The sequence below is a fragment of the Camponotus vicinus genome, unplaced genomic scaffold (assembly GCF_025532165.1).
Source record: "Camponotus vicinus isolate PSW18456_S1 unplaced genomic scaffold, iyCamVici1.0 SCAF_5, whole genome shotgun sequence".
Classification (NCBI taxonomy): domain Eukaryota; kingdom Metazoa; phylum Arthropoda; class Insecta; order Hymenoptera; family Formicidae; genus Camponotus; species Camponotus vicinus.
This window is the reverse complement of record NW_028141977.1, coordinates 10,183,877-10,199,789: the sequence shown is the minus strand read 5'-3', so window position 1 is coordinate 10,199,789 and position 15,913 is coordinate 10,183,877. Positions and strand designations below refer to the sequence as shown.

The window sequence follows — 15,913 nt, the reverse complement described above, 5'->3', positions numbered from 1 at the left end:
CTGTCTCCTCGTGCGTCCAGGCTCTTTTCTTCCTTCCTTTCGCTCCGCACCTTTTTTCTTCTTTTTTCGATAATGCTTACACATCGCGCGTTACGACCCACGGATTCTTCTTGCCTCATTATAAAGACACTCGACATTCGTTACGAGCAATGAAGTATCGATACAAAGAATGTTTATAGTCGCAACTTAATTGTAAAAAAAAGACACGAGAGCTAAAATGATCGAAAGCGCAATTTATTGTAACGACGTGTCTGGTGTATATTCGTTTTTTTTATCTCTATAATATATCATATATTTTATACACACATTTCTCGGATATTATTATTCCATCAGTTTCGATTCTTAGTTATCGATTACTCGTGTTTTGGACGAAAGAATTTTATCCCGTACAACTTATTACTATTATATTATATATATTACATGTACATTATATTATTAATAATGCAGTTTAATTTTTTACTAACGCGAAAAAAATTTTAACGGAAGTTCGAGAAGAGAACAAAGTGATAATATTTTATACATTTTTTTTATGATAACTTATCTCGCCACATGTGGATATTCATATATCAGGAAGTGCCATGTGCATGACATGTCATAAACACGAATGCGAATGCGAATCATTAATTGACTTACGAATATCAATATCTACAATGTGATTTAGCGGCAATCTGTGTCGTTGATATGCTTGTAATAATAAATGATGGTTCCCTCGAGATTGATTGTGATTTGTTAATAGTGAATATTCGATGCACTCTGTAAATGCTAAAAAATATTTTGCGAAATGAAATTTACATCAGCTCATTACTATGACACGTTTAATTTTAATTCCGTAATATGTATAAGCATTAGAGCGTGTATTATTTATCATACATCGCTTGCAATTAACAATGCAACGGGTAATAAATAACAGCAATGGCAAAACTTGCGATATGACAGTTTTCGCCACAATGGAATAATTTATTTCGCATTCGAGAATAATGCACTTTAGTTGCATTTTCAAGCGCGAGTTTTAGAGGCGATGCGACACGGGAAAACGCTGCGATATTATCATCGTAATTATTCCACCCCAGTAACACCGGACGAAACAAGTAACGCATTGAATGTCAATAGCGCGTTACAAGAAACTATTATCATTCGTACCACACGTATAGAGTATAATTGTTATATCTATATAAGCGATATTATAGTATTTATATTTGTCATTATCCATCATTTTCACCTTGTTATTGTTACGTGCGTGGAAAAGATCAGATTCAGAGCCGCACGCTAGAAATATCCAGCGGTGGCCTTTACGGTAGGTATCAGGTTTACATCGAAAATCTATCGAAATCTCGGCGGGTCGTCGATCGGAGCGGTTAGATCGGAAGAGTCGAAAATTCAAGGGTCGGTTAACCATCTCTCCCTTTCTGCAATCGCAGCGGGCGATCTGGGGCCAACAACAAAAGCTGAAATCGCGGAGCATTAGTCAAACATCGCCACGCCGTAAACTAAACTCCACTGTTCCTTCTCCTCACGTCACCTCGTCCGATCTGCGAGCGAGTTATTCTTACTTCGACTGTCGATTCTCCTTCGGAACAAGGCGAGACTTGGCCACCTGGTGCCATCGGGAGTCTCTGGATAAAGCCATCAATAATTCACGATCGGCGCTCCAATGCCTGCGGTTAATATATATATTACATCTATGCGCGTTGTACCGCATCTGTGGGCGCGAACTATCGCTTCTCGTTCCTGCTGGGAGAGGAGTGACGGGAGACAATGAGCAGAAAAGAATGATTCCAACGGGAACTGGAAAAAGCGAGAAGCAGATGACATTTATTACGTCATCCTGGCGCGGTGCTCTTCGATCGGAGCTCCATCAAGACTGACGTGAATATATTTTCTGTACTGCATCAGTCGCATTTTTCACGTATACCTATGCGTTGCTTGCCTTCTGTCGCTTTACATTGGAAAGAATGCTCGATTAACTTTGCCGAGTATTATCGCCGACCAACCTCTCGCTTTTATAATTCATATGGAGTGCTCAATCACAGCTTGGAATTTTCGTTTCAATCTCCCGTCCATGTCGGGCTCTGTGACAAGTGTACTCGCGTACCGCGCTGTAGTTAACTAATCTTATCGGCGCATAATAGGCATCGACATTTACGCAAGCCTCATTGCATACAAACGTGAAAGAGGCGAGCGAAGGAGAAGGACGTGCGTCATTTACGATAGATGCATGCATATTATGTTGCGCGAGCTGTTGTAGCAGCTGAGAATAAGAGGGAGAAAGAGAAAGAGATAAAATCCATAAATCTCGTGCAGTGAGTTTCGACGACTTACTTGCCTTCGATCTCATAAATTTCTGATAATCTACAGGGAAACGCATATATTACGGGTGTGTACGCGTGCGTATGCTCATGTACGATCTCGCGGTAAATACGAGGATGATTCATGGCAACAACTTCGTTCGTGGTTTTTACTAATGTCGATTCGACAGCGCAATCTCGTATACATCGTCTTATCGAGCACGTGTTTTGTATGTATCATCGCTAATTATTCGGAAATTTATGGCTCGCATTGTATTTGTGTACACGAGCATAATTAATTTACAGATTGTGAATTAGAATAATATTAACAAACTACGAATTCGAATAAATCTAATAATAAATCTATGTCTTCGAGTCTGCAAGAGAGATTTCTAAAGTGGTGTCTAATTGCACGGGCAGCAAACGTACAGAAAACTTATATAATTGTAGGTTGCAATCATACGCGACGACTCCGAAATAAATTGCTGCGTTGAAAAAATGGACGAATTAGCGATAATTTGCACAGCCACTGTTGCATATCTTTTAAAAATCTGGCAATATACTAATGACGTATAATCTATTTTTGAAGTGTATTAATTATGAAAATGTGGAGCAGAATAAATCACGTCTTTATGAAAGTAATGGTTGGAAAAGATGATGCAGATGTTGAAACGGTCTGCCTTATGTCGAAATCGAGATACGTATTCGCTCACCTTGTGTTACCATATAAATATCGTTGCCTCGTCCCATTATATTCCACTAATGCGACGAGCTTTCCCTAATTGGTAACTTCCGGTGTAACTGGCAAAATAACATTACATACACAGCGTCAGTGGGTGATTGTTTTGCATATGCAGTGCTGATCGTGACTTTGAATAATATCGTTCCACTTAAGATTGCGCAATTATAATTCAGTCAGAACATTGAAAATAATTTACGAGAAAGTAATCAAAGAAAAAAGCTTTATATTCTACATCTAATAATATTTTCTAGTATTTTTAATTAATATTTGGATACTTGATTGCTCATCTCATCGAATTACAAATTCATATAATTTATTTTTTACCACATCTATCTTTTCGTCAAATTATTAATACTACAGGATTAATAATTCTACAGGAATACTGCAACATGAACAAACTATCTTATTATGCATTTTACGCTCGATGAATATTGAATTCTCAATGAATATCAAATTTCATGGCGCTCTGGATTCGTGTAAAACGGCCGCATCTGAATCAACATCCGTGGGGCTTGTGTCGAAAAATAATCAGCTGCGCGTCGACTATTTTTCAAGCTTGGACCACGCGTCTGGATCTACAGAGGAAGAGCCGCGCGAAGAAGTTATTAGCATATCATACGGACGGGGAAACCGCACGAAGCATCGGTTCCGCATTTCATACCGTTCCCGGTGCCCGTTCATTTCGCGCGATACAGCCCCGCAATATTTTAATGGATCGCTTTGCCGATTATTTTAATCATTTCCTCATTACCGAACCGCTCCCGTACGGTGTCTCGCGCTCACGCTGCGGCAATTACGTACACGAGGAGCCTTCCTGGAAACAATCGCATTCGGATTGCTCGCCCTTGGGCGGTTATGTCGATGCGTCTGCCGACGTTTATCCATCGGCACGTCCGTTCGTTTATACCCCGATTAGCAATTAGACGAGAGAGGCACATAGCGATCGCCGTTAACGTTCACCATCGCTCCGGGACTCGCGCCGCGCGAGATTCCGATCGCGCATAATCGCACATTCATCGATATGCCGGCGCTAATGATCACTTTGGCGTACGTTCCGCGAGCGGCCTCAGAGAGGATCCGAGGAGATTTTGGCGCTTCGATCGGTTATACGGTATTCTTAACCGCGCGGGGAGAAGGAGAAAAATCGACGAGAGGGGCCTCGTGTCGGTGCAATTGCACGATGGAAATTTTGCCAACAGATGCTCCGAGTTGCTCGCGATCTCCCGCTGCAACGGAGAAAGAAAGAGAGAGACGATATCGACATTACATCATTAATGTGCGTTGGGCGGGAGGCTTAATGCACGGCTGAATGTATTGGCCGGATTAACGGAATGTACGATCGCGATTGATTTTAGCCGCAATCTTACTTATCGAAACAACATTAAATAAAGCTCTTATTTTGCGGTACAAATTTATGAATTTTTATGAACAAAAATATGTAAAAATGTCGTTTTACATAAAATCAATACAGCAATATTCAATTAATTCTTCTCGGGAAAATTTAAAGCTATTTCAAATAATATAAACTTATGAGTAATATGAATAAATTTGTGCCTATTAACATTTAAAGTTACGTCTTCTTCTTCATCTTTGTAGAAACGACTCATTCTTCGACGATTCGAATTCTCGATGCATGCCTTCGGAAGTCTGGGACGTTTTCGCGGTAACGTGGTCGGTAATTCGGTTAACCACCTCAACTCGTATGTTTTATCCTAATGAGAACAACGGTCGTGGCCGATACGAGACTCCTGGGAATTGGCGGCGTCGACTGATGAAGACGAAGAGGGAGGCGGAGGCAGAAGGACGGGGTCGTTAAACTCACGGAGGGAGAGAGAAATAGAAAGATAGAGGGAGAGAGAGAGAGAAACACGGCTCCCGGGTCGCTCACGACATTGGACGGTGGCCGGCCGATACGCTAATTTAATTAGCAGGAAATGGACGAGCCGCCCGCCAGGATCTAGTATGCATGCGTGTGCCGCGACATTAATGCGTGAACGCTCTTGGAGGAGAGGACCGTATCGCGGGACAGGGTGCGCTACGTCGACATAAGCCAATTCTACTTCCGATAGCATGACTGATCTGCCCGGAATGAACCTGTAATTTACGTGCCGCTACGCCGCGTTTGATGATATCTGCGAAAAGCGGGGACGCGCACGCGCGATGCTTGACAGATACGTTGACGGCCGCTGTGCGAAAGTATATCGCGAAATTGAAATTTGCCGAGTTCCTCGGGAATCTTAATGTTATTAAGTGTACGAGTGATCTATGACCGTCGCGCTCATTTTCGTCATGCGGCCTGCGAAGGCGCGAGCGTAACTACCACGGCATGACGAATGTGCGAAAGCGCACATTGTGCACGAAAATACTCGTTTGTGATTGTACGCGTGCATCCTCGCGTCTAATTTATCTTGCAGTTTTTTCTTTCCCTTTAACACATTTTTTTATTTGAAAATAAGATGCGAGAGATCTGTGATATTTTATCAAAATGATCAAAATAATTATATCCGCACATATCTATTTTATTCATTTTATTTTCTCATTTTTCGCGTATATTATATTAGTAAAATTTTGTTCAATTTATTATAATTTTTCATTGTATTTGCATTACGATACCAAAGTTTTTAATACGTTATTTTATATATTTATATATATCTATTTTTTATTTTTTTCTTGCGAACATTTGCATACACTTATTTTTCGAATTTATAAAGAAATCAAAATATAGAATATAATTGTAAAAAAAATTTTGAAAACTGAAAATTGGCAAAAAAGTTTTCTCTTTATAGCTGTATAATGTCGATTATGCATCAATAAACGACAAATTATGAGTGTCCAAAGCGAGAGAAACAAAGACTTTCATGATACGCGCATTCACAGCTTCGAGCAATATCATTGTAACGTCTCATTCTAACTTGTTATCTGTGATTATCAATCCGGTCAAAACACGGCTAGCAACCTGTTGGTCTCGTATGAACCGATCGCTTCCTTATCTACCATCAACAGGAAGAAATTACTCACGAGAATGACAGCGAACGCCAGAGTTGTATTTATTAGCTGCATCAGGATCGGAGATCTAAGATAATGCGATGTAGAGATTGCACCAAGTAATGATAAACAAAGAAACAAAGGGGGGAGGGCAAACCCATAAGATTATGATTGCATGACACGATTTATAATAGCGATTCCACTCGATCAATTTACCTTCCCATGACTTTATTTTCCAGCAAAAGGTTATTTCCCATCCATTTCTTTGTGTCTAGAAAAATCCTCGCGTTATTAAAGTGCATCTACGTTATTAAAAGAAACACGATTCTCCAATTTAAATCACATGTACATAAAAATTGTATGCCTGGCACGTTTCATATCGTACGAAGAATACGATTGCGATAATGTTCACGGAATATCGTTCGCAATGAGAGCAAGCCGTAGAGCGTGATAAATCTTAAGCGGAAGATGAAATCTCTCGAAGGCGCGAAGCATCCTCGACTACTGATTCGCGTCTCAAAGAAGGAGAGCGTTGATACGCCTTCCAGGAAAAACTATAAAGCCGATACAGGCGATAGTAATTGAATCAATTACTCGCTGTGGTAGTTACAGCAAATAAGTTGGCAGAGAGATCGCCACGGCAAGAAACGACGAGAGATGGAGGAGTGGCAGAAAAGACGGACATATGAGAGATCCTTTCTTGAAACCGACGACGGGGGCAAAACCCTCGCAGAACCTGGTATCTCGCGGTCGGACACGTTAGTATGAAAAAAACGCGGATAATAATGGAATGTTTCTGCCCGCGCGCGATGTGTAACCACCGAAAGGAATACTTTATGCCAGACGGGCAAAGTGCGCCGAACGTTTCGCGAGAAGTCGTAAAACGAGAGGCACGAAGGTGACGGCCGGAAGCAGTAAATGAACAGCGAGGGAAAAGACGACGTGGAATACACACCGTGGAGAGTCTAGCCGTATCGCAGCCTAGAGTAGAAGATACACAATGACAGAAAAAAGGTACTAATGGCTGAGATTTTATCAGGGTCCTTACGTACCCTGCCATTGGTATTCGTGGTACTACAATAACGAAGGGAATGCACCGTGTACGAGATAAAGCGGAGTTATTGCGACAGGAAGCGTCTCGAGACCGATTTATAGAAATGTTTCACGATTTCGTAAAGAAGATTCTTACGAATTTCCGCGAGTGATAAGAAGATCCTTATATTGGGTGAAAGATTTGTATGAATTTATATAACAAGCGATTAAAACACATAAATTAATTAATTTTTTCTATCATACGCTCATTATTTCTTAGTATTATATCTCTTGTTAAAAATATTATGTATAACATCTTAAATATTTGTAACTTTGAAATTTATTATCTCTATAACGGTTTTGTTTTATTAATTTAATTTTTGTACTTTTCAACATATAAATTCTCCAATAATCTTATACAAGCTATGCAAGGATCTAAGAATCAATTATATATATATTATTTATGCAATTTTCTTGATATTTATTAGCATTCCTGATAATGCAACGTATATAAAAATTACATTTGTATAGGCGGTTTATAATATTTAATTATTCATTTGTCAAACTGACATCAGACATAAGTCATTTGTATGCGATTGATGTAACCGTCAGGACTAGAAAATGCATCGCCACTAACTGAAAGTGCATTCCACTGTTTCGGACACGATGTGGAATGTTAGCCGGCTTTCTATTATAGATATGTACAAGGCACATAACTTCCGGCATGAACACCGTGCAACGCCAGAATTTCGTCGACGAGCATAATTAAAGTGGACGTATAAAATCTGACAATAGCTCGAGCATTATCAGGTTTTGAAATCCTTAGATGTTGAGCTTCTTTAATGCATTTAATAACACTATATTTATTATTTAAATTTTAAAGTGCAAAATATTATATATATTTTTTTAATTATATTGCTAAAATTATTACATTTATTGTGCATAAAAAAATATATTGTATATAATATTTTATATTTAAATCATATATAGGAATATTAAAGATGATAATAAATGTAATAATACGTTAATAAATGCAATAATAACATTTCTTAATATAATATTTCTTTTATAATATTTAATTGTTATGTTAGAATTTGAATAAAATTCCAACATAACAATTATGAGAGAATAATATGAATTATCATTTTCCACTAATTAGGCAAGATTATCTAATATATTTTAAGGTTATCTAATATATTCTAATAATATAAAGATTATCTAATCTAATATATGAGACAAGTAATCGATTTTTATTTCAGACACTTGAAATTAAAGAATCTTTTAAACGAGCTGTCTGATTGGGACCTGTCTCGGCCAGACGTTACAGTATCAAGGAGGAAGTTCGACTTTTTATAATGAAACGAATCTACTGTCGAAACAGGTGAAGTCCGTGGAACCGATGCGTTTCACACATCCCCACGCCTTCACACGCATGCATCTTCTCGTATGTTACGTACAATATAAAAGGGCTGCATCCGCTGTAGACGCATCGGTTGGACAATAGGTTTCCTCGGTAGACGAAATTAGTGTTATTATTGGACCAAATGTCTGAGGCCACGTCGTGGGAAGAAACGTTTCTCGACAGCCTCCATTTCCTCTTCAGTTTGCTTCTTCCTTGACTTCTTCCTTCCCGGCTTTTTTTCTAAACGATAGCGGGCGACTTTAATCCTAGGCATGTTTGCGTCGCGCAATGGATATTTTTATTTTACATATTAACTCTCGAAAAGTGCGATCATTGAAGGTATAAATAATGAATAAAATGCGCTGGAAATTATCTGAGATGAAATTATTTTACAAGGGTCTGAGAAAATTTGTATTTCTTCTGCCGTAATAAATTTACAATTTAAATAATTATTCATATACAATGATTACAATGTAAATTTAATTAATAAAATTATTGAAAAATTTAAGAGGTGAATTTAAAAGAAGTCGTATTTAAGAATCTCGATATACGGTATTACTTTCATTTAAATGTCGCGTCTGTTATTATCGTGATAAGAATATTGCCTGAAATACAAGAAAACGGACATAGCTTGTTTCGGGCATGTTCGAAACGCGAAAGGATGTTAAAAGAGCTACTCTTCACGACAAGGCTTACAAAAGAACCGGCGGTTACGCGGTCGACTTTATAAATTTACAACCGCAAGAGAAAATCGTAACGATGTCGAGAGAGATGACGATGAGAGAAAAGGGGACCCGCAGCGACAAAGCGTGAGAGGACGAAGGGGGAGAGGACAGGGGGAAATCGTGGCACGCAGAGTGCAGCGGTAGATTGTATTCAGAGGCTCGGCAGGAAGTAGGCGTTCGATGGAATTCGGCCAAGGTAGAAGCTGACCAAAGGTGGAAGTCGCCCATTATGATTACGTCCTTTCGTTTGTAAAAACAAACGGCGCCACATGAAACGTGACTGCCACCTACACTTTCAAAAATAAGAACGGGGCTAGGCGTAGATCGTGCAATGTTAGGTGTTGCGTCGCGTTTACCTACATCTTCCAGCATGTGGACGTGAGATTGTTACAGGAGCGGAAAGTGAACGTTCGCGTCTAACTTTATTACTGATCAATTAACAATTACCGTGCATACACATTTCACAATATTTCAAAAAATAATTTTCGATGTTATTATAGGAATATTTCACCACACATGTGCGAATGATTAAGAACCGTTTGATAAAACTTCATAATGGGAGATGTATGTAATATTTACGATCAGAAGATACATATAGCGAGGAATATAATTACAGCTAATAAATTTCAACGAGCAACAATATATATCTATAATCTATGGAATGTAACAATAGACTGCGATGTATAAAGCGGTGTTCAATGTTATTGTTACACGCATAAATTGAACCTACAGAAACTTTTCGATAACTACATTTTAAACGATAAAAACCTAGATACGAAGATTTCCTTTTTCGATTCGCCCACGCGCGCTCACACTTGGAATTTGTTAAATATTCATCTCTATATTTATATCCACGTTTCCAATAGCGAGCCGGGCGCAATTATCTTAATCTTTGAGCGTCGGTTTATCAGCGTTAGAGGCTTTGTTAAGCCTATCGAGCGCGAAGATATACGCGTCCTCTCTTACGGGATTTTACCGACTTATAACGCATACATGTACACAAACATTTTACATATACATATATCCACTAATCTCCTTGAAGCATCTAAATGCCTACTCTGTGATCCGTTTCCTCTCGCACGAGTGTTTCATCATCGAAAATTTCTTAACAGCCCCGACCGGTGCGCTCACGTATATTACGTACGCTCACTCTCGCCTCTTCATTCTTCGCGGCCCGTAAATCCCTCGAATGATTGATTGCGCTCACGTCACGTTCATCCACTCTCGGCCCTTTTGCACGCTCTATGTACCTTTCCTTTTTCGTGCGCGGCATCGCGCACCTTCGGATCGCACATACAGGCGCGCTATTGATTTTCTTAATAATTAACAGCTTGTCGCGCCCACCCTCGGCAAACGATTCCTCCGACGCGACGGCTGCGATTTGCTCTTCGATAAACACGTCGCGTACTGATTTCCCCGATAGCTTATCGCCCGACGAAAGGGAAAACGATCCTACCTATATCACGTACAGGCCGTGTAGAATAGAAATTGAAAGATAATTAAATCGTTATCCCGATATGCATCTCAACGATTTATCTCTTTCGTGCATAATTAGAGATTTTATTCTTTTTTTTTAAATAAATATCTGAGAGATATTCTAATAGTGAGAAATTTTAATTAACATCGCCTTCCATGACAGACAAACGTCTGTGCGTTTCATCTCGTACCGATTGTCTATGCATATGTGTTCTACGCTACATATGTGTATATGCGTATTTCCAGTAGCGCTTGTGCGCTTTATTTATATATTATATATGCTATATATATATAAATGCGTGCACACGTGTGTGCAAATTCGCGTACACTCGACCCGCGCATACATAGCTTATAGGCACAGTTCTTGCCGGGCCATATCTCTCGTATCGCAATGTGACGGGTGTGTCGGCAGTATATCAGTCTAACCCCGCTGCTAGTCGCTGCTGACAACGAGATATTAACACAATGCACGAGTAGAGACGCGTGTGCGCTCACGCACATGCAGGCACCGCGTCGGGAAAGCACGAGAGAGGCTCGACATGTCGTTGAACAATCAAGGCGTGCTCAGAAGTATCTTCTGAAAAACGAGAATGGCATTATCGTGTTTACGCACGTGTGCACGAGCGCATTTTATCTCGCGACTAATTATTTATATTTCTGATAACGTGATATTGAAGAGTTGCGCAATATCGTATAGCTTTTCTTTTTTTTTTTCGATCGAAAAAAATGAAGTGATTGACAAAACCGGAAAACCGTACAATTTTATCTCTCCGATCAGAATAGAAACGGTTCAAATTCGGCTTTTTTTCAATCAATTTTTCACCGGCATTGTAATAATATTGTCAATGTGAAGATTACTAAAAGAGTCGGCGATATTTGAAATTCTTGACAGGTATCCCGCATCTGTCATAACGAAAAATGCGAATGCACGATGCATACATAATACTAAAGATTTCATCGTGCGTTCTGCCTGCATAAGCACATCTATTTTTTGTATATAACTATGCAAATTGGCCGCATAAATAGATATGCAGATAAATAAATGACTTTATTGTAGAGATATATCGTGACTCAATCATGCCAATTTGTCGAAAGCGCCGGATAAAGGTACGGTATGCAAACGCGTATTTTGAGTGTCTATGTAAACAATATCAGTGACAAATTTCACACATGAGATATTAAATCATCGAGACACATGCGCAAATGATAAGATATAATTGCTCGTTCACTTGTATACCGTGCGACTATCTCTGTTTAACTTATGATAAAATCAAATTTTATTTCTCAGAAGCTTGCACATCAGAAGAATGTGATACAAAATCACTTTTTACACAGATTGAATATTCTCTTAAAATATCTCTATAATAAAAATACTAGAAAAAAATACAAAAAAATGTAAAATTTAATTAATAATAAAATTTAATTAATTATACGAAAATATTGTTTAAACTAAAGAATATCTTATGGAAGATATTATTTTTTTTTTATCTTTTATATATTTCGCTCTCGAGGAGCGTCACAACTTTATGTCACATATGGAATAACACAATGGGTAGATTATTTATCATAGCTTAAGAATTGCATTTTTCGACATAATTAAGTTACACAACTTACAGATAGAACAACGAAGCGATTTATTGGCGGGTTTTTGCACTTTCCTCTTTTTAAGCTTTTTCTATATACTTTATATATACAAACGTACCGTGTTTAATTCAAAAGTGATTGTATTCTCTTGTGCAAGCCGCTGTAAGTAGCGACCTTGATTCGTCAGACTGCAAACTTCAAGGCTGCTGCAGTCCGATTGCACGAGTGGGTGGCCGCAAGCGATGTAGCGGGAGGAAGATAAGGGTACATTCACATCATCTAGAACGATTATAGGTGATGAAGGCAGAGCTCTTGTTGGCTTATTTCTCGATGATTTCGATCACAAAATAACATATCTCGTAAACATTTGCTTCAAATTTTCATACGAACGAAATTTTTTTTCGTATGATTCCAACAGTTTAATCAATTAAAAATTTGAAAATGATATGCACTATTTTATGCACTTTCATATAGTCTATAAATACATAAACAATAACATATACAACGAAGGCGGAATTGCACTTTGACCGAGAACAATATAGCATTACATAAATCGCGTTCCGATTTGACTTGATAATATTGTATCTTTAAGGTGATTCTTTTTAGCAGAATAAGACGCATGAAATAGCTGCGGTCCAACTCTTGGGTGTACCGAGGTTGCGTTTGGTCGCGTTGATTTTTGCGGTCTTGGCTCATGTCAATCAGTCGACAATCCACGCGAAACCGCATGCAATCTCCATCTGTTCTCCTACATCTGGAGAGTGCATATCATCGGACGTAGCGTCGAAGATGTACGCGCGGATGCTCTTATGCGAGGCAAATGTATAAACCAGCATCATATACGTGTACATGATTCCATGTGAATCCGTTCGATCAGACTTTTTTCTTCATTATTCAATAAGAAATTGCTAGGGGTTAGGATTGCTACATGCCGAGAACAAGATGGTTACCGCGTATATGCTTGCGGATGCTTCGCGGTCAAATCTTCCTGGCGAAGCCTTCCTAGTGAAACCTTCCGGAACGATTTGCTCGCACTTGGCTGCTGTCGACTTGCCAATTGTTGGAGAAAATAAATCGTAATATAAATCGAATTCTATACTCAGCTACTACTACAGCTACATATAACTATATTACAGCTGATACTACAGCTGATAAATAAAGTGCATTCAACTACGTGTGTCATTTCAAGTAACAATGCAATCGATGACAGGAATGTTATAGCAATATATAGTAATATATTTCGTTAAATTTTGAACATATTTTTACATTATGTGATATATACACAGCTGAGAGAAAGAGAGAGATAATAATAATATTCTGATAAAACAGAATAATTTTATTATTATTATAGTTATACGTACATCAAATAATCTACTCTCGTTAAAGCAATAAAATATTTAGACAAAGAGAAAGAGATGTTCAATCTTAATTTATATTAATAGTTCGAATTATACTATTTTTTTATGTGACATAAATATTTTTAATATTATAAGAAAAAAAATGCATTCGCGTAAAATATGATTCTGTGGGTCACCAAGTCCCACAGGAAATGAACTATATACGATTGCGTTAACAGTCGTTGAAACGGAAGCTGCGCACATATGGAGATGATATACCATAATCACAAGCATAACCGGCAATTATCGTTTATTTAAAATCGGTAACCGGCGACGCTCAAAATATTCGGGTCGGTCTCATAAACGGTCCGGCTGACGGTTTCAGGCAATAAATCGCAGCCGGAGCATTGGGCAAGGCGGGAACTAATCGAGCACCCTTTTCCCTCCTCTCCTCCTCCTCCTCCTCCTCCTTTCTCCCTTTCTCTCTTTCCGAGTTGAACGAGCCCCCGTCCGATATTCCATTCCGTTTCGTTTCATTGCGGTTTCCTTCTATCAATTATTTCGAATCTGAAATCGTGCCCATAAATCCATGGAATCAGGATACGGAACGTTATTATCCCATCCCTCCTCCCTGTCTCCTTTCCCTCATCGGCGATCGTGTAATCGGCGTTGATCCGGTCGTACGAAGAAATTGCGGCATTGAGGGAAATTGCGGAAAGGATGTACACTCGCACGTGGTAGTCGCCGACAGTTTGATCGCAAGTTAAGTGGCTCGCCTGGTTTTCGTCAGTTTTAGCGCTATGGATTTATGATTTGTGCCTACAACTGCTCGATTTGTCGTTACATCGGAATAGATTTCTATCACGAAATGTTGATATTGTCGAGATTTGGTGCTAATTTGACCCTTCTGTGAAACACCATTAAATTGAAATACATAAACGAGCACTTCACCGTCAATTGTACAATTTAGTTGTTAATGAGAGATGAAATGTATCACGAAATAGAAATTTCTCCGAACATCGCTCTCTCATCATTGTACAATTATCAGGTAATTTTACACGGAAGATATATTTCCTGCTGGTTTTTTAAATAAAATTTTTTCGCGAGTGTAAATTAATTTTTCAGCACATGATTGAAGTTTTTCGAAAAATAATTTTTAATACCTTTTAGTGAATAATAAAATATCCTTTTGCGGCTGGTTAAATGTTGTGTTACAAATAGTAAAGATTTTTAATTTGGCGAAAACGATACATATAGATCTTTTGTGTCAGTTAATAAGTTTATATCCATTTTTCTCCGTCATGAACAATAAATGTTTATTGCTTTCGTGACTAGTGTTTGTCTGTTACATGCCTAGTACATTAACGATGACCCTTGCCTTCGACATACATTAAATTTTATTTTATGATGTATACGTCATTTTTACAGGACGTAAAGCCTCTATATAAACAAATGTCATAAATTCTTGAAAGGACTGACTTTAACGAGCGAGAGAGAGAGGGAGAGAGATGTTCTTTTCCACGTTCAAATTATCCGTCAGTGGAACTCGCAGTTCTGCAACATGACGATGACATCATGGGTCGTATGAGTATTTGACCCTCCTATTTTCCATAATATGGTCAATTAGTGCAAGACCGAGCGGCGCCAGACAATGACAGGCTTTCGAGTTTTTGCATCCTTCGTATTGTGCCGAATTAATCGCCTCAGAACTGTAGAGAAAAATAGAGTTGCCCATCAACATTATTATGGGTGTGGTTAATAGCTATAAGTGATGGCGACATTTTGGGTAATATATTGAATGTTGTGATATACATTGACAATGTGTACATTGCGTTTCTTCATTAAAGCTCTATCGCAAGGAATTTGTCGATTAATGTTATTGATAACGCAGTTGATTAGCAAAATAATGCTACAGTGAATTATCAAGAATAATTCGATTTATAAAGATCCATGGTCGCTTCTTTTTCTCATTTTTTTCATAATTTTTATAAACATATTTTTCTTTCTTTTCTTGCGTTTCATTACGCCCTTAAAATATAATTGTAATATTCTGGTTATTGTCGCGTTTTATAATGCAGCGGTGATATTATTTATTATTTACCATCTACCTCTCAATCTTCCTTTTTAATATGATTGTACAAATAAACGAATACACACATGCAATCAAATAAAATATCGTAAAGATACATGCGATTGGTTTTCTGTGAAGCGGAATAATACGATCACTATATTCATGCACGTTAAACAAACAACGTCACTGATAAAATAACGTTTTGCCATTAACGAGCCATCCGTTGCACCAATACGCGTTCGCTCTGTCGAAAGCTGTTATTGAAGCAAATTTC

General features: G+C 38.4%; 1 protein-coding gene and 1 long non-coding RNA gene across 8 annotated transcripts in view; one reads left to right on the top strand and one right to left on the bottom strand.

Annotated features, from left to right (window-relative positions):
* Mesr6 (misexpression suppressor of ras 6) overlaps positions 1-15,913 on the top strand; it is a 582,772-nt gene that overhangs the window by 273,909 nt on the left and 292,950 nt on the right. The gene's annotated exons all lie outside the window — the stretch shown is intronic.
* LOC145972204 (uncharacterized) overlaps positions 1-15,913 on the bottom strand; it is a 107,756-nt gene that overhangs the window by 60,351 nt on the left and 31,492 nt on the right. For 3 of the 6 annotated variants that reach the window (XR_014439088.1, XR_014439085.1, XR_014439091.1), the window contains one exon: positions 14,657-15,277. The exons of 1 other annotated variant lie outside the window; for it this stretch is intronic. This is a non-coding gene — a long non-coding RNA (uncharacterized LOC145972204). Of the gene's footprint in view, positions 1-8,201; positions 8,687-11,096; positions 11,225-12,349; positions 12,511-14,656; positions 15,278-15,913 lie in introns of those variants that run through there. 2 more of the 6 variants (XR_014439086.1, XR_014439084.1) reach the window with 2 other exon arrangements.